Source organism: Petromyzon marinus, unplaced genomic scaffold (assembly GCF_048934315.1).
Source record: "Petromyzon marinus isolate PM22_M1 ecotype Great Lakes invasive population unplaced genomic scaffold, UKy_Petmar_22M1.pri1.0 PM_Scaffold_2, whole genome shotgun sequence".
Classification (NCBI taxonomy): domain Eukaryota; kingdom Metazoa; phylum Chordata; class Hyperoartia; order Petromyzontiformes; family Petromyzontidae; genus Petromyzon; species Petromyzon marinus.
The window spans coordinates 3,338,002-3,347,969 of record NW_027423168.1 but is presented as its reverse complement, the minus strand read 5'-3'; the positions used below and the strand labels follow the sequence as shown (position 1 = coordinate 3,347,969).

Below are 9,968 nucleotides of genomic sequence, written 5' to 3'. Positions count from 1 at the left end.
ATTCCTTTGTCAAGGCGCTTTGTTCCTCTCACACAGCTTAAAGGCCGTGATCTGAACGTGGGTCTTTTACTCCAGCGCTGTCTTACCAGACAGTCTCGCCCCCTTCACCTGATGAAGGCCGCTTGTGTTGTGGCCGAAACGTCGTGAGAATATCATTGTGTTATTTTATTTTATCAATTTATTATTTTATTCTCATTCTACGTGACTTTACCGAAAGAACCAAAGAAGATGAATCATTGCAGTCACGAAAGCTTTAAATCGAAAGCTCCATTAAAAGTTTACTCGGACCCCAACCTGTCAAAGTGCCTCATCTCGGAACGTGGTACTCAACATCGTCCGTCACCCATGCTATGTACCTTTGAGACGTCCTGCTTTTACAAAGGTTGATGAACTGGAGGGCAAAGGTCTGGAGGACCCCACATGGAGTTTGGTTTCTCACATCCGAGCCTCCTGTGACATTTCTGGAGACTTCTCTGGGATCTTTGTCCCATTTATTGAGTGCAGATTTGGCTTACTTCTGGCTTCATCCCAAGACGTCATCCAGTTGGGAAATACCCGAAGGTTGTGGGAGTCGCCCCGTGCTTCAGTTTATTTCCAACCCTCGCAATGGCCGGATGCTCACCAGCCGGAAGTCTTTTGCTGCATACACCACGACCGAGGTGTTGAGAGCAGCCATCTCGTGGTTGGTCGGCAATGGAGATGGTATTATCGATTAGGGGAGCGTGAGTTTGTGGAGTTGGTGGTGCTGCTGTCACGGAGGCGACACGAGTTTAGGAAATTCAGTTTTGTGGGTTTCCTGTAGGGAGCACTGAAAGATCCTCCCTTCCTCTTTCTCCACCCTTTGTCTGTTGTCTCCATGTCCCCGTTCAACTCTTTCTACGCCACTTTCCTTGAATGTGCAGCCGCCTTTACGGCCTCGCCTCTCCCCTTCTCTCCACCTCCAACCCATCTCCGTCGTAATCTCCTCCCCTTTTTTCAGGCTCTTCCCTTTCTTCCTCAGTCTATGGATGGGGTTATTGTTTATCGGGCTCTTATACAAAAAATGGAGCTTATTTTAGCCTTTGAATAGGATTTTCTGTTTTCCTTCGGTAGCGTGTTGCGCACATAGGGAAAATCAAGCCACGCCACTGGTTCCCATTATCAAAATCTTTGTCAACTTGTCTCCCTCGGTAGGAATGCCTTTCCTTCTCCAGCAGGCAATTGTCTTCTCTCTCTCACCTCCGTTATTTCTTCCGATGCGCTTTCTTAATCTCGCTTGCTGTGTGTCTCGACTCTATCATTCAACAAGGGCAAATTAAAAAATTTGCTTTTTTTTCCTCCACTGCTTTACCACTATACCTCCTGAGTGGGTACTCGGAGTTTCATCTAATGTACTATTTGATGGGTCGCTTCCACACAGCACAAAGGCGGTAACTATCCGAACGGTAAATTTTTCTTTCAATTTCGATAGATTCTCGAATTATTCTTGGCCAGCAGTAGCTAGTTTTGCACATAACTTCAACATTAAAATCAACTGAGTGTCCTTGTTGGCACGTGTGCTCTGCTACTGCTGAACACGGGTGCCAACAAATAATACATTATTTAAATGCATGCCTATAAAGGGCACCATACTTCAATAGGGATTACCATTGGTACGGCTATTTTAATACACAATAGACAGGAAGGACAAGATCAAAATGCTCTCATTATGCACATGCATAATGTACGTTGACTCGGTAATCTCCCCCCCCCCCCACTTTGCGCGAGAGTGTCACAAATCTGGCTGTCGCCTGATGAAGCTAGTTGTAATTACTGGCAAAACGTCGTACTCCGATTATAGATGTTGTGGCTTGGCTCTCCAAAGTACCAGTGACGAATTGGCTTGTTCTGTTTCCGTGACAACCCTTACTAGTTGGCTGTATCGAGTGGTGGTGGGTTTTAACGACACGTTTATATATGTATGCGATCTAACCCCAAAAACACCTTTATGGATAATATTGGGCCCGAAAGCCTACGTGTTAAACCAAAATAAAAAATATTTACAAAATAACAATCTTTTCTAGTTTTCCTCATTCACATCGTGATTCGTATGAAAAGACATGAGATGATTGAGACATGTTAAATCATAAACTATTTATTAATATATATACAGATAGTCCTCGACTGCAATGTCCTTGTCCACGTGCAAACAGCGTTAGGATAGCAGCCTCCTTTAAAAGTCTGAGTAGATTTATATACTGTAGAAGACAGTTGACGAATCCTCGCTGCTTGATTCCTCCTCGGATCCCTTCAGCAGTGAGTCGTCACCAGTCTTCTCTGCCTGCTCATTCTCCATGTGGCACCGCTGGGGTGGGTGCAATACGCCAGGAGACTCCTTATGCAGTGAGCAGCGAAGCAGGCCCATCTCTGCCTGCTCATCCTCAACGTGGAATTGAGGCGATGGCGGTGAGCTGGGGGCATCGGTGAGGAGGGTGTTATGGAGACGGCCCAGCTCTGCCTGCTGCAGAATCGTCTGTACGACGAAGCGCTCGCGGCGCATGCAGGCGCGCACATGGGATGGCGTGTCCGGGATGATGTATGCAATGCAGGCCTTCGTGAGTAACACCACGTGCTGCACACGTGCACACACAGGTAAAGGATTTTCAGTTTCAGGATATGCATGTAAAGGGTGCTTACTAAATATAATATGGCAGCATCTCAAAGTGCTTTACATCTCAGATCAACTATTTCGGGGACCTGCAGCCTAGGCATATTATATTGTTACGTCGTTTTTCCCAAATTAAATTAAGTCATTTGAGTAATTTTTGAACATTTGGCAAATTATACCGAGGCACTTTTTTTTAATTACTTAATGGGTTTTTTACGTTCACTATGCAGCAGGCAACATTTATGATGTGCAGTTAATGCACCCACCGTATTCACCTGGGCAGCCGCAAATTACCGCAACAATCAGCAAACACACTCGGCCATGTCACCACTACAAAGATTCCCTGTGTAGCCTTTCACAGACTGAGACAAGTGCATCTATGAAGGGTGGCACAGTGCCTGTGGGGGTGGTGTGCACCTTTATCTCGCCAGTGATGATTTTCACACACTTCATCAAGTACTCATTTTAAGACAGAATCAACTTAATGGAAGCTCAACACTGGTTCTAATATTTTCCACTGTTGTTGGCTGTGGCCAGAAATAGTACTCCGGTCACACAGGATTGGTAGCGCAGTTCACAAACAACAACGCAGCCGCTCCCCTTCCCACCCACACGCACACATGCTAATGTGTGACAAATTGCATCAACAACATGAATCGACTGCTGCATGATGAAAGTGAGTATTGTATTACCACTATTATTTGTGATCTCAGAAATACTGTGCAATTGTGAGGTGTAATAGCATTACTGACATTATCTGTAATGACCCATTGACAATGATCACGGTTTGCTCTGCTGACCTTAACAACTGCTCACAGATGAGTCTATACGATGGTGCAGTAGTGTAAGGCTTTGCACACTAGACTTGCAATCCAGAGGTCACGGGTGTGAATTGATCTTTGGTCGTGGCAGTGTAAACAATGGTGAAAGTTTTTTTTACATTCCACTGCCTCTATCCACCTAGCAGTGTAAATGGAATACATCCAGTCAATTGGTCGGCTGAGTTTGGTGCTGTCCAGTGTGGGAACTCCCACATCTTCCCAAGACGTCTGACAAGTGTGGAAGAGCAGTTAAAATACATCTTAAGGGTCTCTCTTGAGCTCACTATAGCAGGAGCCCTTTTGCCATCAGTGACATGAGCAAGTAATTGGAGGGCTGTACCTTTATCTTTCAATGGGTTTATGAATGTGTGTGTGTGTGCATGTTGATGTGTACCTGCATGGCAATGACAAAGGCCAGCTTTGCCGTCAGTACTTGCCAGTACTGCTTGGTGACGGAGTAGGCTTGGGGATGATCCGGTGGGTAGCGATAACCAGGATACCTACACACGTACAACCACAAGCACGCATGGACTATATTGAGCAAAGTGCCTCGAAAGTAGAGTTGGCGCTAAATTGAACAAGTATGGTTGTGCACAAACGGTATATGCGTTCACAGCCCTTTAAAAAATCCGCTTCTGAAAGAGGGCCTTCCCACAACGTGCAGCTTGTGGGGGCTCTTTTGACCATGGTTCACGCTGGTCCGTGCCAGGTTGGTGAAGGCAGGGATTAAAGATAATGGGAGAGCAATATAGCACAACTGTTAATTTTGCTGAACTACCCACTGCTGACAACCTAGCTCCACAGTCGCCTACTGCACCTGCATTGTGCATGGTGATCATAAATCTAAGCACGAACAAGGCTCAAGCCTGCTTGACTTCCGGAATCTAAGATCAGCTGCATTCGTGGTGATTTGGTCATAGTCAAGGAAGGTTATATTAAATATCGATCAATATGGTTATATTGATTATAGTTGTGTATGTCAGCAATTCAAAAACGTTAGAGAAAAGGGTTGGTAGATCGCATCAATTTCTTAACTAACTGTGCTGTGAGGTGACCAGAAGATGGCTGTAGAGCAAGTGGTTTCATGTCTGTGTGGACCTTTAAGCTTCATTTCATTATCATGGGTTCTCCAGCACCTCTTATTGCATCCCACATGCATAAAACCAACTTAAACTGGAATCCCAATGCGCAGTCTTCCTGCAAAGGGATCTTGAGACTCAATTAAGCAGTCGTGGATTGATAGATAAATAAATAACATTACTCTTTAGCAAGGTAAGAATGAGCTAGAATTCATATCAATCTATTATTATACTTCTCTGAGTGGGACTTTGGTTGTGAAGCCATCCCACCCGTACCCACTGCTCCCCCCCTCCAATTCCCCCTCCCCCACCCCCTTTACTGTCCCCGCCCACCACGCACACTCCTCCCCCAACCCTTCCACAACCCCTTACTACCCAACTAAGCCAAACCCTGTGTCCAGGGTAAGGGGCAGGGCCTAAACAGAGGTGGGGCCTAGGGGAAGTGTGGGTCTTAAAAGGAAAGTCACAGAGTGAAAAGAGGAAGAGAACGAGACTAATCAGGAAGGGGCAGAGCCAGAAGGACGCCACACCCAGAAGGATGTCGCATCTACCTGGACAACACACCCAGAGATCAGTGCATCACATTCGCAGGACGGCACCCCCGATAGCTGGGCATGACACTGAATAGCACAAACCTGCAGGTTGTGTGGATTGCCGGATCAAACCAGGCTGGCAGGATGTTGGGATGATTTTGCTCCTTGAAGTCGCTGATCTTGAAAATTGAAAGGCTGTCCTCCGTGTACCCATGCATTGTAGGCGAACCTGTTCCATACTCTGCTGAGTATCCATAATAATACACCAGGCGTGGGATGATGTCCGTTGTGAACGCCAAGATGCATGACTGTGGAATAAGCATACGGAGGCACAGCAATAGCAGTCACTTAGCATGCAATGATTTTACCAAGGCTTCTGAACATCTCACCTTGACAATTACATTCATTTTCACAAATACAATTTGGGGGGTTGCTGCCAGAGTGTAATGGTTAGCATATAAGGACTTGCAATCTGGCAGTCGTCAGTTCAGTCTCCTGACACAACAGTTGAAGCAATGGATCATTTTCTTAAATCTCCCCCACCTCTGTCCAATTAGCAATATAAATGGGTTCATCACTGTTTTAGCACAGATAATTCCACATCTTACAACATGTCTGGTCATCATGGAAGAGTAGGCCAAATACCGTGTAGAGGGGTTCTCAAGAGCTACCTTTAGTTGAGACCCTTCTGCCAGCAGTGACATGAGCAAGCAATTGCAAGGCTTTACCTTTTGCGATTTTGGGAGAGAGTGGATAGGAGCGGTGGTGCAGTGATTCGTGCACTGCACTTTGAATTCAGCACACATGCAATTGACTTCCAGCTACGACTAACATCAGTGACGAGTGATACCCGAACCGCTCCTAGTTCCCCACTACAACTCTTCTCAAACCTGCCATGACCAGAATGGTGAAGTATGGTAAAAAGAACCCACACGGCTAACATGACATGTTATGTCACTCATAAGATGGGATATTGAGCGAGAAAGCGAGCGGACAATCTGGCGACTTACATTGGTGATTACGGAGAGGGTGGCAACGATACTCAGAATGTCGGCCCAGGCTCCAATTCCTCTTGCTCGCGAAACCACAGGCCTCCTCATCTTTGTTACGAGCTTCCACGCGTCGACCCGCACTTCAATGATGTTGTTGAGCAGTGCGAGCAATGGCGCAAGTGGAAATGATGCCACAAAGAGAGTGACAAACCCGAATTGGATAACTGGGGTATATTTTGAGAATGGGTAGGGGGGCAAGGATAGAATAATGAGTGAAACAGGATATAGACATAGACTCTTAATGCTGTTATGCTGTGATTACTTTAAGCAAATAAAACATGTTTTCAATGCATTGAATGTGTTTTAGTCAAAGGAGACCCCAAAATATGATCACATTTTCGTATAATTTGTTCACAAAATTATCGTGTCCATTACATTGGCCACTGAGATGCGACCAGCCACTACCATCTTTAATGCTCAGCTCTGGTTCACCTGGGTTTCTTTTGCAGCATTTTCCACCACTAGGTGGCTATAATGACAAGATCACACCCTGTATTGAGGACTCCATTAACCGTACCACACATTTTTAGGCATATGCACTGTGATTGAAATGCCAACAAATCACAGCAGTTAACCACAGTGGACATGATGCACCAGAGTTTTAAATATATATTATGGGGAGAAACGTCAACCCAAGCTGACCAATGTAGCTGCATTGGTTAGCAGACAAGAGGAGTAAATATGTGCTCCTATTGTTTCTAAAACTTAACTCCGTACATATGCACATACGCGCATGCTCAAAGACAATTGTGTTACAGTATATCCATAGATTGGTGCCTATGGCCAAATCACCCAGTATGCGTCAGATTTAATCAGATCCCAGAAGTTAAGGAGAGCTGAGCCTGGAAATTGGTTGGATGGGTGACCATGCAACAGTTGTTGTGGGGTTGTGAGCAGCAGAGGACAGTGCAGCAAATTACATTGTTGTATTGTACATCTAAGCTCTTACATCTGTGCTCCCTGCCTTCAACAACCCGAAGTGTGGGTAATTTCCCTCCCGCAACAATGTCCGACAGATACACAGGGGCCGTACACACGTGCCTATATAGTCAAATGATACCCAATTGTGTGTTTTTTTTATAATAAAGTAAAACGCGTTGACTCCGTAGTGTGATCCTCTGAGCTCATTGTACCCATCTCGAGGTATTCATCAAAGAGTCCAAGTGGGCTCTGGGGCTGTAGGTCCATGTCTTGCTCCCAGCGCGTGTAGACAGCCTCAGGCCTTAGCTTGGCCCGACGCTGGGCCCACCAATTGCTGAACCATCTAGGGAATTGTGGAGGGAGGTACGCATGTGCAGACACAGAGACACCCTTACACATGTGCATATCCATTTGTTCATCAACACTAGGTTTGCTATTTCATAGCTTTCCACTGCGTTTTCAGGTTGTATCATTTGAATATCCCAAGCACGTGGAGCGAAACGTCAAGACATGCCAAACAATATGCGGTATGACACAAAACATGTCAGAGAGCTGTACAAAACAACTGCTAAAACCTAAGTAGTAGCTGTTTTTCATTTAGCCCGTTGTCAATCCACTACACTCTTTCAGTCATGGGAGTTGCTTGTCTAATATTATGAAACTATGTACGAAGCGTCTGATCGGAATATCGCATGATACTAACGAGGTGAACTTTGTCCACTTGACTGGTGTTCACTGCTTAACCAGTGCACACTGCTAACAAGCTGTCGACCCGACTTTTCGCTGAATGCGTTTTCACACAACACATTTTCATTGTAACATGGTTCTTATATTTGGGAAAACTTTTCACACAACGTGGAACGTGTCCATTATAATGTGGAATGCACACTGTTAAAACGCCGAACGCGGCCATTATGATGCGTTCCTGAGCAGTCGACGATGAACGACTGTCTTGAGTTGCGCGGCTGAGCAGTTTGATAAAGGATGCCGAATGATACAGTAACACGGCAGCCTAGCCTGAGTTATTTATCCCACCATGGGATGACTGCAGGTTGAATTTACTGTGAAAATGTGATTAACTCAGTAATTCCTTGCTTTGCGCGTTTTTACTTCACGCGGAAATTTTCAGGAACGCATCTACCGCGTTACACGAGGAAACGCCGTAATCAGACTTCACAGCTTTCATGTGTTCATGCGATACTTACGGGATGATGACCTCCTGAAAATTGCCAACCATCTGCTTCACTACCATGATGACAGTGAGTTGAGAAGTCAGTTCAAAGAGACAGCCGTTTGGGGGACACTGGAGGGGGGATGGGGTGGAGAATAGATTCAGGTTAAACACTGAAGATATGAAATATTGGGTAATACATATATGGATACCACACATCATTTCTAATGATCCTCTCACATTCTTCTCTTCAGTCAATTGCACACTGCAAAAGTGACGGCTCCATATGTTAGAGGGGACAGTGATTAAGAATATCAATATTCTCCAGATTATAAGAAACACTTTCCCCCTCCCCCTCATGTATTTTAAATAAAGAAAATGGTGGCGCATCTGATAATGTTTTGTTTGTTGTCCTTCCCCCACACATCCGATGCAGGCTGTGTACGGTGCAAAATAAGTTCAACACACAACATGCATACTGCAGTTGGTGTTTAGTATCAGGTGAGTTTAATTCAAGAGCATCGTCTAGTAAATATAATAATCGTAAAACATTAAATTAAGTTGGTAGAAAACACAGAGGCACTTAAATAATAAGCTGTATTCTTTATCCTTTATGTGTATTGTTTTTGAGAGGATATCAATCAATGAATCGCCCTCGTAACGATTTTCTACAAATCTGCAACAGGACAAAGTAGGCACCTTAATATAACACCAAATATACTCATAATAATCATCTCATGTGTCAACAAGTCTGCCTTCAAACAGAAACATGAGCAACAGGTGCACATTTTGGGCAATGGACTTTCTTCCGAGCATAGAGTGACTGCAAATACTCAGGGTGACTCTGAATGGCAATTATGTAAATGTTAAACTACGTGTCATTAACACTGTCTTAATGACATTGATTTAACGTGTGCACAACGCAATGCTGCTTAATTCCTTACTCCAGAATTCGTTCTTGATATCATATTACGGGGCCGTTCTCTAACACAACGTGCTCCACTGCGCCACAGTGAGTCATAGGTAGTGGCTAAACATATCCTTGAGGGGGGCTGAAATACTGTACATTTTTAAGGATGATCAAATATATAATTTTAAATAAATGGCGTTTGATAAATACGGTATATAATTGAAAATGTCCAATGAGAGACCACAAGGGTACTACTTGCAAAGTATGTGATAAACTAACACCCTCAAGGTAACTGGGTTACCAATTGCATCAGTCTAACACGTGTTCTGCTCGTGGTGACCTCGTGCTCTCTCAAGTCTGGTTTCGAAAACTGTTTTACTCCGGAGACTGTGTTAATGCTAGAGCTGGTGACCAGGTGTGAAGACAATGAGGCCTTTTAGAGTTCCAAAAGAAAGAGTCCTTATTTCGACATTTCACCAACAGCACGGTGTGAAGACAATTGTTGGGAAAAATATCAACTACAAAAGTAAAACATAAAAATGTTGTACAAACAGCATAGAAAACACAGGGCCAACCTCTCAGATCTACACACCTCCTCGATTCTCCATTTTCCAAAGTAAGTGTAGCTTCCGGGGAAGCCGATGAATTTCCCCTTGAAAAATGCAATGTAGAAAGACGCCGAGTAGAAGTTGACGAACTGAAATAAGAATTTCTTGAACGTCAGCCGATACTCATATTCTCCTTGCGTCTTGGGCATCTCTGTGGGTGTGATACAAAGGCACACATGGACACAAACATCAAACAGGGCAATCAGTTTTGATGTTACTTTCATAGTTTCTGGCACACAGGCTACGA

At 44.5% G+C, this 9,968-nt stretch overlaps 1 long non-coding RNA gene across 1 annotated transcript; it reads left to right on the top strand.

Moving 5' to 3' along the window:
• Positions 1 to 8,089: 8,089 nt before the first annotated feature.
• Positions 8,090 to 9,660, top strand: LOC142922887 (uncharacterized). The gene is made up of 3 exons (XR_012940399.1): positions 8,090 to 8,291; positions 8,640 to 8,704; positions 9,597 to 9,660. It is a non-coding gene; the product is annotated as an uncharacterized LOC142922887 (long non-coding RNA).
• The last annotated feature ends 308 nt before the right edge of the window (positions 9,661 to 9,968 follow it).